Source organism: Schistocerca cancellata, unplaced genomic scaffold (assembly GCF_023864275.1).
Source record: "Schistocerca cancellata isolate TAMUIC-IGC-003103 unplaced genomic scaffold, iqSchCanc2.1 HiC_scaffold_451, whole genome shotgun sequence".
NCBI classification, from domain to species: domain Eukaryota; kingdom Metazoa; phylum Arthropoda; class Insecta; order Orthoptera; family Acrididae; genus Schistocerca; species Schistocerca cancellata.
Window position 1 is genome coordinate 1 of NW_026046468.1, and position 15779 is coordinate 15779.

At 54.9% G+C, this 15779-nt stretch overlaps 47 non-coding genes across 47 annotated transcripts; all 47 read right to left on the bottom strand.

Moving 5' to 3' along the window:
- Positions 1 to 401: 401 nt before the first annotated feature.
- On the bottom strand, positions 402 to 473 carry Trnae-cuc (transfer RNA glutamic acid (anticodon CUC)). The gene has a single exon. It is a non-coding gene; the product is annotated as a tRNA-Glu (tRNA).
- Positions 474 to 747: 274 nt separating this feature from the next.
- Trnal-cag (transfer RNA leucine (anticodon CAG)) lies at positions 748 to 829 on the bottom strand. Its single transcript has one exon. It is a non-coding gene; the product is annotated as a tRNA-Leu (tRNA).
- Positions 830 to 907: 78 nt separating this feature from the next.
- Positions 908 to 989, bottom strand: Trnal-aag (transfer RNA leucine (anticodon AAG)). The gene has a single exon. It is a non-coding gene; the product is annotated as a tRNA-Leu (tRNA).
- A 287-nt stretch (positions 990 to 1276) lies between these two features.
- On the bottom strand, positions 1277 to 1348 carry Trnah-gug (transfer RNA histidin (anticodon GUG)). The gene has a single exon. It is a non-coding gene; the product is annotated as a tRNA-His (tRNA).
- A 384-nt stretch (positions 1349 to 1732) lies between these two features.
- On the bottom strand, positions 1733 to 1804 carry Trnae-cuc (transfer RNA glutamic acid (anticodon CUC)). The gene has a single exon. It is a non-coding gene; the product is annotated as a tRNA-Glu (tRNA).
- Positions 1805 to 2078: 274 nt separating this feature from the next.
- Positions 2079 to 2160, bottom strand: Trnal-cag (transfer RNA leucine (anticodon CAG)). The gene has a single exon. It is a non-coding gene; the product is annotated as a tRNA-Leu (tRNA).
- Positions 2161 to 2238: 78 nt separating this feature from the next.
- On the bottom strand, positions 2239 to 2320 carry Trnal-aag (transfer RNA leucine (anticodon AAG)). The gene has a single exon. It is a non-coding gene; the product is annotated as a tRNA-Leu (tRNA).
- A 287-nt stretch (positions 2321 to 2607) lies between these two features.
- Trnah-gug (transfer RNA histidin (anticodon GUG)) lies at positions 2608 to 2679 on the bottom strand. Its single transcript has one exon. It is a non-coding gene; the product is annotated as a tRNA-His (tRNA).
- A 382-nt stretch (positions 2680 to 3061) lies between these two features.
- On the bottom strand, positions 3062 to 3133 carry Trnae-cuc (transfer RNA glutamic acid (anticodon CUC)). The gene has a single exon. It is a non-coding gene; the product is annotated as a tRNA-Glu (tRNA).
- Positions 3134 to 3407: 274 nt separating this feature from the next.
- Trnal-cag (transfer RNA leucine (anticodon CAG)) lies at positions 3408 to 3489 on the bottom strand. Its single transcript has one exon. It is a non-coding gene; the product is annotated as a tRNA-Leu (tRNA).
- Positions 3490 to 3567: 78 nt separating this feature from the next.
- Positions 3568 to 3649, bottom strand: Trnal-aag (transfer RNA leucine (anticodon AAG)). The gene has a single exon. It is a non-coding gene; the product is annotated as a tRNA-Leu (tRNA).
- A 287-nt stretch (positions 3650 to 3936) lies between these two features.
- Trnah-gug (transfer RNA histidin (anticodon GUG)) lies at positions 3937 to 4008 on the bottom strand. Its single transcript has one exon. It is a non-coding gene; the product is annotated as a tRNA-His (tRNA).
- A 382-nt stretch (positions 4009 to 4390) lies between these two features.
- Positions 4391 to 4462, bottom strand: Trnae-cuc (transfer RNA glutamic acid (anticodon CUC)). Its single transcript has one exon. It is a non-coding gene; the product is annotated as a tRNA-Glu (tRNA).
- A 274-nt stretch (positions 4463 to 4736) lies between these two features.
- Positions 4737 to 4818, bottom strand: Trnal-cag (transfer RNA leucine (anticodon CAG)). The gene has a single exon. It is a non-coding gene; the product is annotated as a tRNA-Leu (tRNA).
- Positions 4819 to 4896: 78 nt separating this feature from the next.
- Trnal-aag (transfer RNA leucine (anticodon AAG)) lies at positions 4897 to 4978 on the bottom strand. The gene has a single exon. It is a non-coding gene; the product is annotated as a tRNA-Leu (tRNA).
- A 287-nt stretch (positions 4979 to 5265) lies between these two features.
- Positions 5266 to 5337, bottom strand: Trnah-gug (transfer RNA histidin (anticodon GUG)). Its single transcript has one exon. It is a non-coding gene; the product is annotated as a tRNA-His (tRNA).
- A 382-nt stretch (positions 5338 to 5719) lies between these two features.
- Positions 5720 to 5791, bottom strand: Trnae-cuc (transfer RNA glutamic acid (anticodon CUC)). The gene has a single exon. It is a non-coding gene; the product is annotated as a tRNA-Glu (tRNA).
- Positions 5792 to 6065: 274 nt separating this feature from the next.
- Trnal-cag (transfer RNA leucine (anticodon CAG)) lies at positions 6066 to 6147 on the bottom strand. The gene has a single exon. It is a non-coding gene; the product is annotated as a tRNA-Leu (tRNA).
- Positions 6148 to 6225: 78 nt separating this feature from the next.
- On the bottom strand, positions 6226 to 6307 carry Trnal-aag (transfer RNA leucine (anticodon AAG)). Its single transcript has one exon. It is a non-coding gene; the product is annotated as a tRNA-Leu (tRNA).
- A 287-nt stretch (positions 6308 to 6594) lies between these two features.
- Positions 6595 to 6666, bottom strand: Trnah-gug (transfer RNA histidin (anticodon GUG)). Its single transcript has one exon. It is a non-coding gene; the product is annotated as a tRNA-His (tRNA).
- A 382-nt stretch (positions 6667 to 7048) lies between these two features.
- On the bottom strand, positions 7049 to 7120 carry Trnae-cuc (transfer RNA glutamic acid (anticodon CUC)). The gene has a single exon. It is a non-coding gene; the product is annotated as a tRNA-Glu (tRNA).
- A 274-nt stretch (positions 7121 to 7394) lies between these two features.
- Trnal-cag (transfer RNA leucine (anticodon CAG)) lies at positions 7395 to 7476 on the bottom strand. Its single transcript has one exon. It is a non-coding gene; the product is annotated as a tRNA-Leu (tRNA).
- Positions 7477 to 7554: 78 nt separating this feature from the next.
- Trnal-aag (transfer RNA leucine (anticodon AAG)) lies at positions 7555 to 7636 on the bottom strand. Its single transcript has one exon. It is a non-coding gene; the product is annotated as a tRNA-Leu (tRNA).
- Positions 7637 to 7923: 287 nt separating this feature from the next.
- On the bottom strand, positions 7924 to 7995 carry Trnah-gug (transfer RNA histidin (anticodon GUG)). Its single transcript has one exon. It is a non-coding gene; the product is annotated as a tRNA-His (tRNA).
- Positions 7996 to 8377: 382 nt separating this feature from the next.
- Trnae-cuc (transfer RNA glutamic acid (anticodon CUC)) lies at positions 8378 to 8449 on the bottom strand. Its single transcript has one exon. It is a non-coding gene; the product is annotated as a tRNA-Glu (tRNA).
- Positions 8450 to 8723: 274 nt separating this feature from the next.
- Positions 8724 to 8805, bottom strand: Trnal-cag (transfer RNA leucine (anticodon CAG)). Its single transcript has one exon. It is a non-coding gene; the product is annotated as a tRNA-Leu (tRNA).
- Positions 8806 to 8883: 78 nt separating this feature from the next.
- Positions 8884 to 8965, bottom strand: Trnal-aag (transfer RNA leucine (anticodon AAG)). Its single transcript has one exon. It is a non-coding gene; the product is annotated as a tRNA-Leu (tRNA).
- A 287-nt stretch (positions 8966 to 9252) lies between these two features.
- Positions 9253 to 9324, bottom strand: Trnah-gug (transfer RNA histidin (anticodon GUG)). The gene has a single exon. It is a non-coding gene; the product is annotated as a tRNA-His (tRNA).
- Positions 9325 to 9706: 382 nt separating this feature from the next.
- Positions 9707 to 9778, bottom strand: Trnae-cuc (transfer RNA glutamic acid (anticodon CUC)). Its single transcript has one exon. It is a non-coding gene; the product is annotated as a tRNA-Glu (tRNA).
- A 274-nt stretch (positions 9779 to 10052) lies between these two features.
- Trnal-cag (transfer RNA leucine (anticodon CAG)) lies at positions 10053 to 10134 on the bottom strand. The gene has a single exon. It is a non-coding gene; the product is annotated as a tRNA-Leu (tRNA).
- A 78-nt stretch (positions 10135 to 10212) lies between these two features.
- Positions 10213 to 10294, bottom strand: Trnal-aag (transfer RNA leucine (anticodon AAG)). The gene has a single exon. It is a non-coding gene; the product is annotated as a tRNA-Leu (tRNA).
- Positions 10295 to 10581: 287 nt separating this feature from the next.
- Trnah-gug (transfer RNA histidin (anticodon GUG)) lies at positions 10582 to 10653 on the bottom strand. The gene has a single exon. It is a non-coding gene; the product is annotated as a tRNA-His (tRNA).
- Positions 10654 to 11035: 382 nt separating this feature from the next.
- Trnae-cuc (transfer RNA glutamic acid (anticodon CUC)) lies at positions 11036 to 11107 on the bottom strand. The gene has a single exon. It is a non-coding gene; the product is annotated as a tRNA-Glu (tRNA).
- Positions 11108 to 11381: 274 nt separating this feature from the next.
- Positions 11382 to 11463, bottom strand: Trnal-cag (transfer RNA leucine (anticodon CAG)). The gene has a single exon. It is a non-coding gene; the product is annotated as a tRNA-Leu (tRNA).
- Positions 11464 to 11541: 78 nt separating this feature from the next.
- Trnal-aag (transfer RNA leucine (anticodon AAG)) lies at positions 11542 to 11623 on the bottom strand. Its single transcript has one exon. It is a non-coding gene; the product is annotated as a tRNA-Leu (tRNA).
- Positions 11624 to 11910: 287 nt separating this feature from the next.
- Positions 11911 to 11982, bottom strand: Trnah-gug (transfer RNA histidin (anticodon GUG)). Its single transcript has one exon. It is a non-coding gene; the product is annotated as a tRNA-His (tRNA).
- Positions 11983 to 12364: 382 nt separating this feature from the next.
- On the bottom strand, positions 12365 to 12436 carry Trnae-uuc (transfer RNA glutamic acid (anticodon UUC)). Its single transcript has one exon. It is a non-coding gene; the product is annotated as a tRNA-Glu (tRNA).
- A 274-nt stretch (positions 12437 to 12710) lies between these two features.
- Trnal-cag (transfer RNA leucine (anticodon CAG)) lies at positions 12711 to 12792 on the bottom strand. The gene has a single exon. It is a non-coding gene; the product is annotated as a tRNA-Leu (tRNA).
- Positions 12793 to 12870: 78 nt separating this feature from the next.
- Positions 12871 to 12952, bottom strand: Trnal-aag (transfer RNA leucine (anticodon AAG)). Its single transcript has one exon. It is a non-coding gene; the product is annotated as a tRNA-Leu (tRNA).
- A 287-nt stretch (positions 12953 to 13239) lies between these two features.
- Trnah-gug (transfer RNA histidin (anticodon GUG)) lies at positions 13240 to 13311 on the bottom strand. The gene has a single exon. It is a non-coding gene; the product is annotated as a tRNA-His (tRNA).
- A 382-nt stretch (positions 13312 to 13693) lies between these two features.
- Trnae-uuc (transfer RNA glutamic acid (anticodon UUC)) lies at positions 13694 to 13765 on the bottom strand. Its single transcript has one exon. It is a non-coding gene; the product is annotated as a tRNA-Glu (tRNA).
- A 274-nt stretch (positions 13766 to 14039) lies between these two features.
- On the bottom strand, positions 14040 to 14121 carry Trnal-cag (transfer RNA leucine (anticodon CAG)). The gene has a single exon. It is a non-coding gene; the product is annotated as a tRNA-Leu (tRNA).
- A 78-nt stretch (positions 14122 to 14199) lies between these two features.
- Positions 14200 to 14281, bottom strand: Trnal-aag (transfer RNA leucine (anticodon AAG)). The gene has a single exon. It is a non-coding gene; the product is annotated as a tRNA-Leu (tRNA).
- A 287-nt stretch (positions 14282 to 14568) lies between these two features.
- Trnah-gug (transfer RNA histidin (anticodon GUG)) lies at positions 14569 to 14640 on the bottom strand. The gene has a single exon. It is a non-coding gene; the product is annotated as a tRNA-His (tRNA).
- A 382-nt stretch (positions 14641 to 15022) lies between these two features.
- Trnae-uuc (transfer RNA glutamic acid (anticodon UUC)) lies at positions 15023 to 15094 on the bottom strand. The gene has a single exon. It is a non-coding gene; the product is annotated as a tRNA-Glu (tRNA).
- A 274-nt stretch (positions 15095 to 15368) lies between these two features.
- Trnal-cag (transfer RNA leucine (anticodon CAG)) lies at positions 15369 to 15450 on the bottom strand. The gene has a single exon. It is a non-coding gene; the product is annotated as a tRNA-Leu (tRNA).
- Positions 15451 to 15528: 78 nt separating this feature from the next.
- Positions 15529 to 15610, bottom strand: Trnal-aag (transfer RNA leucine (anticodon AAG)). The gene has a single exon. It is a non-coding gene; the product is annotated as a tRNA-Leu (tRNA).
- Positions 15611 to 15779: the final 169 nt, after the last annotated feature.

The following is a 15779-nucleotide window of genomic DNA, read 5'->3' on the forward strand; positions in this document are numbered from 1 at the left end:
CCACTAGACGATCACGGCCACGGAAGCACCGCCGACAGCAGTTCTCGCGACTGCAAGTGGCGATGAACAGCAAAGCTCGGCCCACACACCACTGCGTCTCCCCACAGCTGTGTCAGACGCGGTCTCCATTATATGTATACTGGCAAACGAACGTGTCTGCGCTGTTAGGGACACCAAGCAGTGTGGTTAGCTGCATTCAACCCCCGTGGCAATGTCTTGCAGTCCTCCAAGTCTGTTGACCACAGGTATGTGCCTCGATAAGAGGTGGACAGATGTCGCATCGCTCTCGCCGTCACTTGTCACGCCGAATCGTACTTAACGTAGTTTTCTGCAAGCGTCAGCGGAGCGTCAGTCGAGCTAAGTCGGGCCAAGTCGCATAAGAGGAGCAACAAAATGCGCATTTCCGGTACCGGGAATCGAACCCGGGCCTCCTGGGTGAGAGCCAGGTATCCTAGCCACTAGACCACACCGGACAACGGCACAAGGGCTCCTCCAGCGAACACAGCAAGCTATACGCACGCTACTTAACGACAACTGTAAAAATAGACGCTCCCACTTTGTACAACGGCATGCTCGGGACACATTTCGTGGAGACAAACGCCAGCCATCATGACACCAAACTGCCCCTGTGAATCATGTCGTTGCACCGCGCACTGTGCTGCGACAATTTAAGAAAGAGACGCTCACGGTTTGCTGCGCTGTTTCGTCGCGGGTAGTCAGTGCTCCGGCTTTCGAGACAGAAAACATTGGCAGCGGTGGGATTCGAACCCACGCCTCCGAGGAGACTGGTGCCTGAAACCAGCGCCTTAGACCGCTCGGCCACGCTACCGACGCCGCACGGCGGTCAGAGGAGCTGCGTTCTACCCCACGAGAAAAACACCGCAATGGCACAAAAAACGAGAACAAATGGCAGCGGTGGGATTCGAACCCACGCCTCCGAAGAGACTGGTGCCTTAAACCAGCGCCTTAGACCGCTCGGCCACGCTACCTTTGCCAGTGTTCTTCGCTTTTGTAGAAACAGTCCACGACACAGCTTCCTGTTCTGCTGCGACTGGCTGCTCATCCATTGCACCTCAAACAAATGCCTTCTTCGAATAGAGATTCACTACACAGGCAGCTGCCCGCGCTCTGGTGCGGCGGCATTACGTGTTGATAATGAATTGGTAGTGCCACCTGCAGCCTGCGGAACATGAGTGAAAAATCAAGAGGGCGCCGTGATTTCAAACACTGAGTCACAATCGTCACTGCAGCGACAGCAAGGCAAAAGTTTAAAAATTGCCGTGACCAGGATTCGAACCTGGGTTATTGCGGCCACAACGCAATGTCCTAACCACTAGACGATCACGGCCACGGAAGCACCGCCGACAGCAGTTCTCGCGACTGCAAGTGGCGATGAACAGCAAAGCTCGGCCCACACACCACTGCGTCTCCCCACAGCTGTGTCAGACGCGGTCTCCATTATATGTATACTGGCAAACGAACGTGTCTGCGCTGTTAGGACACCAAGCAGTGTGGTTAGCTGCATTCAACCCCCGTGGCAATGTCTTGCAGTCCTCCAAGTCTGTTGACCACAGGTATGTGCCCTCGATAAGAGGTGGACAGATGTCGCATCGCTCTCGCCGTCACTTGTCACGCCGAATCGTACTTAACGTAGTTTTCTGCAAGCGTCAGCGGAGCGTCAGTCGAGCTAAGTCGGGGCCAAGTCGCATAAGAGGAGCAACAAAATGCGCATTTCCGGTACCGGGAATCGAACCCGGGCCTCCTGGGTGAGAGCCAGGTATCCTAGCCACTAGACCACACCGGACAACGGCACAAGGGCTCCTCCAGCGAACACAGCAAGCTATACGCACGCTACTTAACGACAACTGTAAAAATAGACGCTCCCACTTTGTACAACGGCATGCTCGGGACACATTTCGTGGAGACAAACGCCAGCCATCATGACACCAAACTGCCCCTGTGAATCATGTCGTTGCACCGCGCACTGTGCTGCGACAATTTAAGAAAGAGACGCTCACGGTTTGCTGCGCTGTTTCGTCGCGGGTAGTCAGTGCTCCGGCTTTCGAGACAGAAAACATTGGCAGCGGTGGGATTCGAACCCACGCCTCCGAGGAGACTGGTGCCTGAAACCAGCGCCTTAGACCGCTCGGCCACGCTACCGACGCCGCACGGCGGTCAGAGGAGCTGCGTTCTACCCCACGAGAAAACACCGCAATGGCACAAAAAACGAGAACAAATTGGCAGCGGTGGGATTCGAACCCACGCCTCCGAAGAGACTGGTGCCTTAAACCAGCGCCTTAGACCGCTCGGCCACGCTACCTTTGCCAGTGTTCTTCGCTTTTGTAGAAACAGTCCACGACACAGCTTCCTGTTCTGCTGCGACTGGCTGCTCATCCATTGCACCTCAAACAAATGCCTTCTTCGAATAGAGATTCACTACACAGGCAGCTGCCCGCGCTCTGGTGCGGCGGCATTACGTGTTGATAATGAATTGGTAGTGCCACCTGCAGCCTGCGGAACATGAGTGAAAAATCAAGAGGGCGCCGTGATTTCAAACACTGAGTCACAATCGTCACTGCAGCGACAGCAAGGCAAAAGTTTAAAAATTGCCGTGACCAGGATTCGAACCTGGGTTATTGCGGCCACAACGCAATGTCCTAACCACTAGACGATCACGGCCACGGAAGCACCGCCGACAGCAGTTCTCGCGACTGCAAGTGGCGATGAACAGCAAAGCTCGGCCCACACACCACTGCGTCTCCCCACAGCTGTGTCAGACGCGGTCTCCATTATATGTATACTGGCAAACGAACGTGTCTGCGCTGTTAGGACACCAAGCAGTGTGGTTAGCTGCATTCAACCCCCGTGGCAATGTCTTGCAGTCCTCCAAGTCTGTTGACCACAGGTATGTGCCTCGATAAGAGGTGGACAGATGTCGCATCGCTCTCGCCGTCACTTGTCACGCCGAATCGTACTTAACGTAGTTTTCTGCAAGCGTCAGCGGAGCGTCAGTCGAGCTAAGTCGGGCCAAGTCGCATAAGAGGAGCAACAAAATGCGCATTTCCGGTACCGGGAATCGAACCCGGGCCTCCTGGGTGAGAGCCAGGTATCCTAGCCACTAGACCACACCGGACAACGGCACAAGGGCTCCTCCAGCGAACACAGCAAGCTATACGCACGCTACTTAACGACAACTGTAAAAATAGACGCTCCCACTTTGTACAACGGCATGCTCGGGACACATTTCGTGGAGACAAACGCCAGCCATCATGACACCAAACTGCCCCTGTGAATCATGTCGTTGCACCGCGCACTGTGCTGCGACAATTTAAGAAAGAGACGCTCACGGTTTGCTGCGCTGTTTCGTCGCGGGTAGTCAGTGCTCCGGCTTTCGAGACAGAAAACATTGGCAGCGGTGGGATTCGAACCCACGCCTCCGAGGAGACTGGTGCCTGAAACCAGCGCCTTAGACCGCTCGGCCACGCTACCGACGCCGCACGGCGGTCAGAGGAGCTGCGTTCTACCCCACGAGAAAACACCGCAATGGCACAAAAAACGAGAACAAATTGGCAGCGGTGGGATTCGAACCCACGCCTCCGAAGAGACTGGTGCCTTAAACCAGCGCCTTAGACCGCTCGGCCACGCTACCTTTGCCAGTGTTCTTCGCTTTTGTAGAAACAGTCCACGACACAGCTTCCTGTTCTGCTGCGACTGGCTGCTCATCCATTGCACCTCAAACAAATGCCTTCTTCGAATAGAGATTCACTACACAGGCAGCTGCCCGCGCTCTGGTGCGGCGGCATTACGTGTTGATAATGAATTGGTAGTGCCACCTGCAGCCTGCGGAACATGAGTGAAAAATCAAGAGGGCGCCGTGATTTCAAACACTGAGTCACAATCGTCACTGCAGCGACAGCAAGGCAAAAGTTTAAAAATTGCCGTGACCAGGATTCGAACCTGGGTTATTGCGGCCACAACGCAATGTCCTAACCACTAGACGATCACGGCCACGGAAGCACCGCCGACAGCAGTTCTCGCGACTGCAAGTGGCGATGAACAGCAAAGCTCGGCCCACACACCACTGCGTCTCCCCACAGCTGTGTCAGACGCGGTCTCCATTATATGTATACTGGCAAACGAACGTGTCTGCGCTGTTAGGACACCAAGCAGTGTGGTTAGCTGCATTCAACCCCCGTGGCAATGTCTTGCAGTCCTCCAAGTCTGTTGACCACAGGTATGTGCCTCGATAAGAGGTGGACAGATGTCGCATCGCTCTCGCCGTCACTTGTCACGCCGAATCGTACTTAACGTAGTTTTCTGCAAGCGTCAGCGGAGCGTCAGTCGAGCTAAGTCGGGCCAAGTCGCATAAGAGGAGCAACAAAATGCGCATTTCCGGTACCGGGAATCGAACCCGGGCCTCCTGGGTGAGAGCCAGGTATCCTAGCCACTAGACCACACCGGACAACGGCACAAGGGCTCCTCCAGCGAACACAGCAAGCTATACGCACGCTACTTAACGACAACTGTAAAAATAGACGCTCCCACTTTGTACAACGGCATGCTCGGGACACATTTCGTGGAGACAAACGCCAGCCATCATGACACCAAACTGCCCCTGTGAATCATGTCGTTGCACCGCGCACTGTGCTGCGACAATTTAAGAAAGAGACGCTCACGGTTTGCTGCGCTGTTTCGTCGCGGGTAGTCAGTGCTCCGGCTTTCGAGACAGAAAACATTGGCAGCGGTGGGATTCGAACCCACGCCTCCGAGGAGACTGGTGCCTGAAACCAGCGCCTTAGACCGCTCGGCCACGCTACCGACGCCGCACGGCGGTCAGAGGAGCTGCGTTCTACCCCACGAGAAAACACCGCAATGGCACAAAAAGCGAGAACAAATTGGCAGCGGTGGGATTCGAACCCACGCCTCCGAAGAGACTGGTGCCTTAAACCAGCGCCTTAGACCGCTCGGCCACGCTACCTTTGCCAGTGTTCTTCGCTTTTGTAGAAACAGTCCACGACACAGCTTCCTGTTCTGCTGCGACTGGCTGCTCATCCATTGCACCTCAAACAAATGCCTTCTTCGAATAGAGATTCACTACACAGGCAGCTGCCCGCGCTCTGGTGCGGCGGCATTACGTGTTGATAATGAATTGGTAGTGCCACCTGCAGCCTGCGGAACATGAGTGAAAAATCAAGAGGGCGCCGTGATTTCAAACACTGAGTCACAATCGTCACTGCAGCGACAGCAAGGCAAAAGTTTAAAAATTGCCGTGACCAGGATTCGAACCTGGGTTATTGCGGCCACAACGCAATGTCCTAACCACTAGACGATCACGGCCACGGAAGCACCGCCGACAGCAGTTCTCGCGACTGCAAGTGGCGATGAACAGCAAAGCTCGGCCCACACACCACTGCGTCTCCCCACAGCTGTGTCAGACGCGGTCTCCATTATATGTATACTGGCAAACGAACGTGTCTGCGCTGTTAGGACACCAAGCAGTGTGGTTAGCTGCATTCAACCCCCGTGGCAATGTCTTGCAGTCCTCCAAGTCTGTTGACCACAGGTATGTGCCTCGATAAGAGGTGGACAGATGTCGCATCGCTCTCGCCGTCACTTGTCACGCCGAATCGTACTTAACGTAGTTTTCTGCAAGCGTCAGCGGAGCGTCAGTCGAGCTAAGTCGGGCCAAGTCGCATAAGAGGAGCAACAAAATGCGCATTTCCGGTACCGGGAATCGAACCCGGGCCTCCTGGGTGAGAGCCAGGTATCCTAGCCACTAGACCACACCGGACAACGGCACAAGGGCTCCTCCAGCGAACACAGCAAGCTATACGCACGCTACTTAACGACAACTGTAAAAATAGACGCTCCCACTTTGTACAACGGCATGCTCGGGACACATTTCGTGGAGACAAACGCCAGCCATCATGACACCAAACTGCCCCTGTGAATCATGTCGTTGCACCGCGCACTGTGCTGCGACAATTTAAGAAAGAGACGCTCACGGTTTGCTGCGCTGTTTCGTCGCGGGTAGTCAGTGCTCCGGCTTTCGAGACAGAAAACATTGGCAGCGGTGGGATTCGAACCCACGCCTCCGAGGAGACTGGTGCCTGAAACCAGCGCCTTAGACCGCTCGGCCACGCTACCGACGCCGCACGGCGGTCAGAGGAGCTGCGTTCTACCCCACGAGAAAACACCGCAATGGCACAAAAAACGAGAACAAATTGGCAGCGGTGGGATTCGAACCCACGCCTCCGAAGAGACTGGTGCCTTAAACCAGCGCCTTAGACCGCTCGGCCACGCTACCTTTGCCAGTGTTCTTCGCTTTTGTAGAAACAGTCCACGACACAGCTTCCTGTTCTGCTGCGACTGGCTGCTCATCCATTGCACCTCAAACAAATGCCTTCTTCGAATAGAGATTCACTACACAGGCAGCTGCCCGCGCTCTGGTGCGGCGGCATTACGTGTTGATAATGAATTGGTAGTGCCACCTGCAGCCTGCGGAACATGAGTGAAAAATCAAGAGGGCGCCGTGATTTCAAACACTGAGTCACAATCGTCACTGCAGCGACAGCAAGGCAAAAGTTTAAAAATTGCCGTGACCAGGATTCGAACCTGGGTTATTGCGGCCACAACGCAATGTCCTAACCACTAGACGATCACGGCCACGGAAGCACCGCCGACAGCAGTTCTCGCGACTGCAAGTGGCGATGAACAGCAAAGCTCGGCCCACACACCACTGCGTCTCCCCACAGCTGTGTCAGACGCGGTCTCCATTATATGTATACTGGCAAACGAACGTGTCTGCGCTGTTAGGACACCAAGCAGTGTGGTTAGCTGCATTCAACCCCCGTGGCAATGTCTTGCAGTCCTCCAAGTCTGTTGACCACAGGTATGTGCCTCGATAAGAGGTGGACAGATGTCGCATCGCTCTCGCCGTCACTTGTCACGCCGAATCGTACTTAACGTAGTTTTCTGCAAGCGTCAGCGGAGCGTCAGTCGAGCTAAGTCGGGCCAAGTCGCATAAGAGGAGCAACAAAATGCGCATTTCCGGTACCGGGAATCGAACCCGGGCCTCCTGGGTGAGAGCCAGGTATCCTAGCCACTAGACCACACCGGACAACGGCACAAGGGCTCCTCCAGCGAACACAGCAAGCTATACGCACGCTACTTAACGACAACTGTAAAAATAGACGCTCCCACTTTGTACAACGGCATGCTCGGGACACATTTCGTGGAGACAAACGCCAGCCATCATGACACCAAACTGCCCCTGTGAATCATGTCGTTGCACCGCGCACTGTGCTGCGACAATTTAAGAAAGAGACGCTCACGGTTTGCTGCGCTGTTTCGTCGCGGGTAGTCAGTGCTCCGGCTTTCGAGACAGAAAACATTGGCAGCGGTGGGATTCGAACCCACGCCTCCGAGGAGACTGGTGCCTGAAACCAGCGCCTTAGACCGCTCGGCCACGCTACCGACGCCGCACGGCGGTCAGAGGAGCTGCGTTCTACCCCACGAGAAAACACCGCAATGGCACAAAAAGCGAGAACAAATTGGCAGCGGTGGGATTCGAACCCACGCCTCCGAAGAGACTGGTGCCTTAAACCAGCGCCTTAGACCGCTCGGCCACGCTACCTTTGCCAGTGTTCTTCGCTTTTGTAGAAACAGTCCACGACACAGCTTCCTGTTCTGCTGCGACTGGCTGCTCATCCATTGCACCTCAAACAAATGCCTTCTTCGAATAGAGATTCACTACACAGGCAGCTGCCCGCGCTCTGGTGCGGCGGCATTACGTGTTGATAATGAATTGGTAGTGCCACCTGCAGCCTGCGGAACATGAGTGAAAAATCAAGAGGGCGCCGTGATTTCAAACACTGAGTCACAATCGTCACTGCAGCGACAGCAAGGCAAAAGTTTAAAAATTGCCGTGACCAGGATTCGAACCTGGGTTATTGCGGCCACAACGCAATGTCCTAACCACTAGACGATCACGGCCACGGAAGCACCGCCGACAGCAGTTCTCGCGACTGCAAGTGGCGATGAACAGCAAAGCTCGGCCCACACACCACTGCGTCTCCCCACAGCTGTGTCAGACGCGGTCTCCATTATATGTATACTGGCAAACGAACGTGTCTGCGCTGTTAGGACACCAAGCAGTGTGGTTAGCTGCATTCAACCCCCGTGGCAATGTCTTGCAGTCCTCCAAGTCTGTTGACCACAGGTATGTGCCTCGATAAGAGGTGGACAGATGTCGCATCGCTCTCGCCGTCACTTGTCACGCCGAATCGTACTTAACGTAGTTTTCTGCAAGCGTCAGCGGAGCGTCAGTCGAGCTAAGTCGGGCCAAGTCGCATAAGAGGAGCAACAAAATGCGCATTTCCGGTACCGGGAATCGAACCCGGGCCTCCTGGGTGAGAGCCAGGTATCCTAGCCACTAGACCACACCGGACAACGGCACAAGGGCTCCTCCAGCGAACACAGCAAGCTATACGCACGCTACTTAACGACAACTGTAAAAATAGACGCTCCCACTTTGTACAACGGCATGCTCGGGACACATTTCGTGGAGACAAACGCCAGCCATCATGACACCAAACTGCCCCTGTGAATCATGTCGTTGCACCGCGCACTGTGCTGCGACAATTTAAGAAAGAGACGCTCACGGTTTGCTGCGCTGTTTCGTCGCGGGTAGTCAGTGCTCCGGCTTTCGAGACAGAAAACATTGGCAGCGGTGGGATTCGAACCCACGCCTCCGAGGAGACTGGTGCCTGAAACCAGCGCCTTAGACCGCTCGGCCACGCTACCGACGCCGCACGGCGGTCAGAGGAGCTGCGTTCTACCCCACGAGAAAACACCGCAATGGCACAAAAAGCGAGAACAAATTGGCAGCGGTGGGATTCGAACCCACGCCTCCGAAGAGACTGGTGCCTTAAACCAGCGCCTTAGACCGCTCGGCCACGCTACCTTTGCCAGTGTTCTTCGCTTTTGTAGAAACAGTCCACGACACAGCTTCCTGTTCTGCTGCGACTGGCTGCTCATCCATTGCACCTCAAACAAATGCCTTCTTCGAATAGAGATTCACTACACAGGCAGCTGCCCGCGCTCTGGTGCGGCGGCATTACGTGTTGATAATGAATTGGTAGTGCCACCTGCAGCCTGCGGAACATGAGTGAAAAATCAAGAGGGCGCCGTGATTTCAAACACTGAGTCACAATCGTCACTGCAGCGACAGCAAGGCAAAAGTTTAAAAATTGCCGTGACCAGGATTCGAACCTGGGTTATTGCGGCCACAACGCAATGTCCTAACCACTAGACGATCACGGCCACGGAAGCACCGCCGACAGCAGTTCTCGCGACTGCAAGTGGCGATGAACAGCAAAGCTCGGCCCACACACCACTGCGTCTCCCCACAGCTGTGTCAGACGCGGTCTCCATTATATGTATACTGGCAAACGAACGTGTCTGCGCTGTTAGGACACCAAGCAGTGTGGTTAGCTGCATTCAACCCCCGTGGCAATGTCTTGCAGTCCTCCAAGTCTGTTGACCACAGGTATGTGCCTCGATAAGAGGTGGACAGATGTCGCATCGCTCTCGCCGTCACTTGTCACGCCGAATCGTACTTAACGTAGTTTTCTGCAAGCGTCAGCGGAGCGTCAGTCGAGCTAAGTCGGGCCAAGTCGCATAAGAGGAGCAACAAAATGCGCATTTCCGGTACCGGGAATCGAACCCGGGCCTCCTGGGTGAGAGCCAGGTATCCTAGCCACTAGACCACACCGGACAACGGCACAAGGGCTCCTCCAGCGAACACAGCAAGCTATACGCACGCTACTTAACGACAACTGTAAAAATAGACGCTCCCACTTTGTACAACGGCATGCTCGGGACACATTTCGTGGAGACAAACGCCAGCCATCATGACACCAAACTGCCCCTGTGAATCATGTCGTTGCACCGCGCACTGTGCTGCGACAATTTAAGAAAGAGACGCTCACGGTTTGCTGCGCTGTTTCGTCGCGGGTAGTCAGTGCTCCGGCTTTCGAGACAGAAAACATTGGCAGCGGTGGGATTCGAACCCACGCCTCCGAGGAGACTGGTGCCTGAAACCAGCGCCTTAGACCGCTCGGCCACGCTACCGACGCCGCACGGCGGTCAGAGGAGCTGCGTTCTACCCCACGAGAAAACACCGCAATGGCACAAAAAACGAGAACAAATTGGCAGCGGTGGGATTCGAACCCACGCCTCCGAAGAGACTGGTGCCTTAAACCAGCGCCTTAGACCGCTCGGCCACGCTACCTTTGCCAGTGTTCTTCGCTTTTGTAGAAACAGTCCACGACACAGCTTCCTGTTCTGCTGCGACTGGCTGCTCATCCATTGCACCTCAAACAAATGCCTTCTTCGAATAGAGATTCACTACACAGGCAGCTGCCCGCGCTCTGGTGCGGCGGCATTACGTGTTGATAATGAATTGGTAGTGCCACCTGCAGCCTGCGGAACATGAGTGAAAAATCAAGAGGGCGCCGTGATTTCAAACACTGAGTCACAATCGTCACTGCAGCGACAGCAAGGCAAAAGTTTAAAAATTGCCGTGACCAGGATTCGAACCTGGGTTATTGCGGCCACAACGCAATGTCCTAACCACTAGACGATCACGGCCACGGAAGCACCGCCGACAGCAGTTCTCGCGACTGCAAGTGGCGATGAACAGCAAAGCTCGGCCCACACACCACTGCGTCTCCCCACAGCTGTGTCAGACGCGGTCTCCATTATATGTATACTGGCAAACGAACGTGTCTGCGCTGTTAGGACACCAAGCAGTGTGGTTAGCTGCATTCAACCCCCGTGGCAATGTCTTGCAGTCCTCCAAGTCTGTTGACCACAGGTATGTGCCTCGATAAGAGGTGGACAGATGTCGCATCGCTCTCGCCGTCACTTGTCACGCCGAATCGTACTTAACGTAGTTTTCTGCAAGCGTCAGCGGAGCGTCAGTCGAGCTAAGTCGGGCCAAGTCGCATAAGAGGAGCAACAAAATGCGCATTTCCGGTACCGGGAATCGAACCCGGGCCTCCTGGGTGAGAGCCAGGTATCCTAGCCACTAGACCACACCGGACAACGGCACAAGGGCTCCTCCAGCGAACACAGCAAGCTATACGCACGCTACTTAACGACAACTGTAAAAATAGACGCTCCCACTTTGTACAACGGCATGCTCGGGACACATTTCGTGGAGACAAACGCCAGCCATCATGACACCAAACTGCCCCTGTGAATCATGTCGTTGCACCGCGCACTGTGCTGCGACAATTTAAGAAAGAGACGCTCACGGTTTGCTGCGCTGTTTCGTCGCGGGTAGTCAGTGCTCCGGCTTTCGAGACAGAAAACATTGGCAGCGGTGGGATTCGAACCCACGCCTCCGAGGAGACTGGTGCCTGAAACCAGCGCCTTAGACCGCTCGGCCACGCTACCGACGCCGCACGGCGGTCAGAGGAGCTGCGTTCTACCCCACGAGAAAACACCGCAATGGCACAAAAAACGAGAACAAATTGGCAGCGGTGGGATTCGAACCCACGCCTCCGAAGAGACTGGTGCCTTAAACCAGCGCCTTAGACCGCTCGGCCACGCTACCTTTGCCAGTGTTCTTCGCTTTTGTAGAAACAGTCCACGACACAGCTTCCTGTTCTGCTGCGACTGGCTGCTCATCCATTGCACCTCAAACAAATGCCTTCTTCGAATAGAGATTCACTACACAGGCAGCTGCCCGCGCTCTGGTGCGGCGGCATTACGTGTTGATAATGAATTGGTAGTGCCACCTGCAGCCTGCGGAACATGAGTGAAAAATCAAGAGGGCGCCGTGATTTCAAACACTGAGTCACAATCGTCACTGCAGCGACAGCAAGGCAAAAGTTTAAAAATTGCCGTGACCAGGATTCGAACCTGGGTTATTGCGGCCACAACGCAATGTCCTAACCACTAGACGATCACGGCCACGGAAGCACCGCCGACAGCAGTTCTCGCGACTGCAAGTGGCGATGAACAGCAAAGCTCGGCCCACACACCACTGCGTCTCCCCACAGCTGTGTCAGACGCGGTCTCCATTATATGTATACTGGCAAACGAACGTGTCTGCGCTGTTAGGACACCAAGCAGTGTGGTTAGCTGCATTCAACCCCCGTGGCAATGTCTTGCAGTCCTCCAAGTCTGTTGACCACAGGTATGTGCCTCGATAAGAGGTGGACAGATGTCGCATCGCTCTCGCCGTCACTTGTCACGCCGAATCGTACTTAACGTAGTTTTCTGCAAGCGTCAGCGGAGCGTCAGTCGAGCTAAGTCGGGCCAAGTCGCATAAGAGGAGCAACAAAATGCGCATTTCCGGTACCGGGAATCGAACCCGGGCCTCCTGGGTGAAAGCCAGGTATCCTAGCCACTAGACCACACCGGACAACGGCACAAGGGCTCCTCCAGCGAACACAGCAAGCTATACGCACGCTACTTAACGACAACTGTAAAAATAGACGCTCCCACTTTGTACAACGGCATGCTCGGGACACATTTCGTGGAGACAAACGCCAGCCATCATGACACCAAACTGCCCCTGTGAATCATGTCGTTGCACCGCGCACTGTGCTGCGACAATTTAAGAAAGAGACGCTCACGGTTTGCTGCGCTGTTTCGTCGCGGGTAGTCAGTGCTCCGGCTTTCGAGACAGAAAACATTGGCAGCGGTGGGATTCGAACCCACGCCTCCGAGGAGACTGGTGCCTGAAACCAGCGCCTTAGACCGCTCGGCCACGCTACCGACGCCGCACGGCGGTCAGAGGAGCTGCGTTCTACCCCACGAGAAAACACCGCAATGGCACAAAAAACGAGAACAAATTGGCAGCGGTGGGATTCGAACCCACGCCTCCGAAGAGACTGGTGCCTTAAACCAGCGCCTTAGACCGCTCGGCCACGCTACCTTTGCCAGTGTTCTTCGCTTTTGTAGAAACAGTCCACGACACAGCTTCCTGTTCTGCTGCGACTGGCTGCTCATCCATTGCACCTCAAACAAATGCCTTCTTCGAATAGAGATTCACTACACAGGCAGCTGCCCGCGCTCTGGTGCGGCGGCATTACGTGTTGATAATGAATTGGTAGTGCCACCTGCAGCCTGCGGAACATGAGTGAAAAATCAAGAGGGCGCCGTGATTTCAAACACTGAGTCACAATCGTCACTGCAGCGACAGCAAGGCAAAAGTTTAAAAATTGCCGTGACCAGGATTCGAACCTGGGTTATTGCGGCCACAACGCAATGTCCTAACCACTAGACGATCACGGCCACGGAAGCACCGCCGACAGCAGTTCTCGCGACTGCAAGTGGCGATGAACAGCAAAGCTCGGCCCACACACCACTGCGTCTCCCCACAGCTGTGTCAGACGCGGTCTCCATTATATGTATACTGGCAAACGAACGTGTCTGCGCTGTTAGGACACCAAGCAGTGTGGTTAGCTGCATTCAACCCCCGTGGCAATGTCTTGCAGTCCTCCAAGTCTGTTGACCACAGGTATGTGCCTCGATAAGAGGTGGACAGATGTCGCATCGCTCTCGCCGTCACTTGTCACGCCGAATCGTACTTAACGTAGTTTTCTGCAAGCGTCAGCGGAGCGTCAGTCGAGCTAAGTCGGGCCAAGTCGCATAAGAGGAGCAACAAAATGCGCATTTCCGGTACCGGGAATCGAACCCGGGCCTCCTGGGTGAAAGCCAGGTATCCTAGCCACTAGACCACACCGGACAACGGCACAAGGGCTCCTCCAGCGAACACAGCAAGCTATACGCACGCTACTTAACGACAACTGTAAAAATAGACGCTCCCACTTTGTACAACGGCATGCTCGGGACACATTTCGTGGAGACAAACGCCAGCCATCATGACACCAAACTGCCCCTGTGAATCATGTCGTTGCACCGCGCACTGTGCTGCGACAATTTAAGAAAGAGACGCTCACGGTTTGCTGCGCTGTTTCGTCGCGGGTAGTCAGTGCTCCGGCTTTCGAGACAGAAAACATTGGCAGCGGTGGGATTCGAACCCACGCCTCCGAGGAGACTGGTGCCTGAAACCAGCGCCTTAGACCGCTCGGCCACGCTACCGACGCCGCACGGCGGTCAGAGGAGCTGCGTTCTACCCCACGAGAAAACACCGCAATGGCACAAAAAACGAGAACAAATTGGCAGCGGTGGGATTCGAACCCACGCCTCCGAAGAGACTGGTGCCTTAAACCAGCGCCTTAGACCGCTCGGCCACGCTACCTTTGCCAGTGTTCTTCGCTTTTGTAGAAACAGTCCACGACACAGCTTCCTGTTCTGCTGCGACTGGCTGCTCATCCATTGCACCTCAAACAAATGCCTTCTTCGAATAGAGATTCACTACACAGGCAGCTGCCCGCGCTCTGGTGCGGCGGCATTACGTGTTGATAATGAATTGGTAGTGCCACCTGCAGCCTGCGGAACATGAGTGAAAAATCAAGAGGGCGCCGTGATTTCAAACACTGAGTCACAATCGTCACTGCAGCGACAGCAAGGCAAAAGTTTAAAAATTGCCGTGACCAGGATTCGAACCTGGGTTATTGCGGCCACAACGCAATGTCCTAACCACTAGACGATCACGGCCACGGAAGCACCGCCGACAGCAGTTCTCGCGACTGCAAGTGGCGATGAACAGCAAAGCTCGGCCCACACACCACTGCGTCTCCCCACAGCTGTGTCAGACGCGGTCTCCATTATATGTATACTGGCAAACGAACGTGTCTGCGCTGTTAGGACACCAAGCAGTGTGGTTAGCTGCATTCAACCCCCGTGGCAATGTCTTGCAGTCCTCCAAGTCTGTTGACCACAGGTATGTGCCTCGATAAGAGGTGGACAGATGTCGCATCGCTCTCGCCGTCACTTGTCACGCCGAATCGTACTTAACGTAGTTTTCTGCAAGCGTCAGCGGAGCGTCAGTCGAGCTAAGTCGGGCCAAGTCGCATAAGAGGAGCAACAAAATGCGCATTTCCGGTACCGGGAATCGAACCCGGGCCTCCTGGGTGAAAGCCAGGTATCCTAGCCACTAGACCACACCGGACAACGGCACAAGGGCTCCTCCAGCGAACACAGCAAGCTATACGCACGCTACTTAACGACAACTGTAAAAATAGACGCTCCCACTTTGTACAACGGCATGCTCGGGACACATTTCGTGGAGACAAACGCCAGCCATCATGACACCAAACTGCCCCTGTGAATCATGTCGTTGCACCGCGCACTGTGCTGCGACAATTTAAGAAAGAGACGCTCACGGTTTGCTGCGCTGTTTCGTCGCGGGTAGTCAGTGCTCCGGCTTTCGAGACAGAAAACATTGGCAGCGGTGGGATTCGAACCCACGCCTCCGAGGAGACTGGTGCCTGAAACCAGCGCCTTAGACCGCTCGGCCACGCTACCGACGCCGCACGGCGGTCAGAGGAGCTGCGTTCTACCCCACGAGAAAACACCGCAATGGCACAAAAAGCGAGAACAAATTGGCAGCGGTGGGATTCGAACCCACGCCTCCGAAGAGACTGGTGCCTTAAACCAGCGCCTTAGACCGCTCGGCCACGCTACCTTTGCCAGTGTTCTTCGCTTTTGTAGAAACAGTCCACGACACAGCTTCCTGTTCTGCTGCGACTGGCTGCTCATCCATTGCACCTCAAACAAATGCCTTCTTCGAATAGAGATTCACTACACAGGCAGCTGCCCGCGCTCTGGTGCGGCGGCATTACGTGTTGATAATG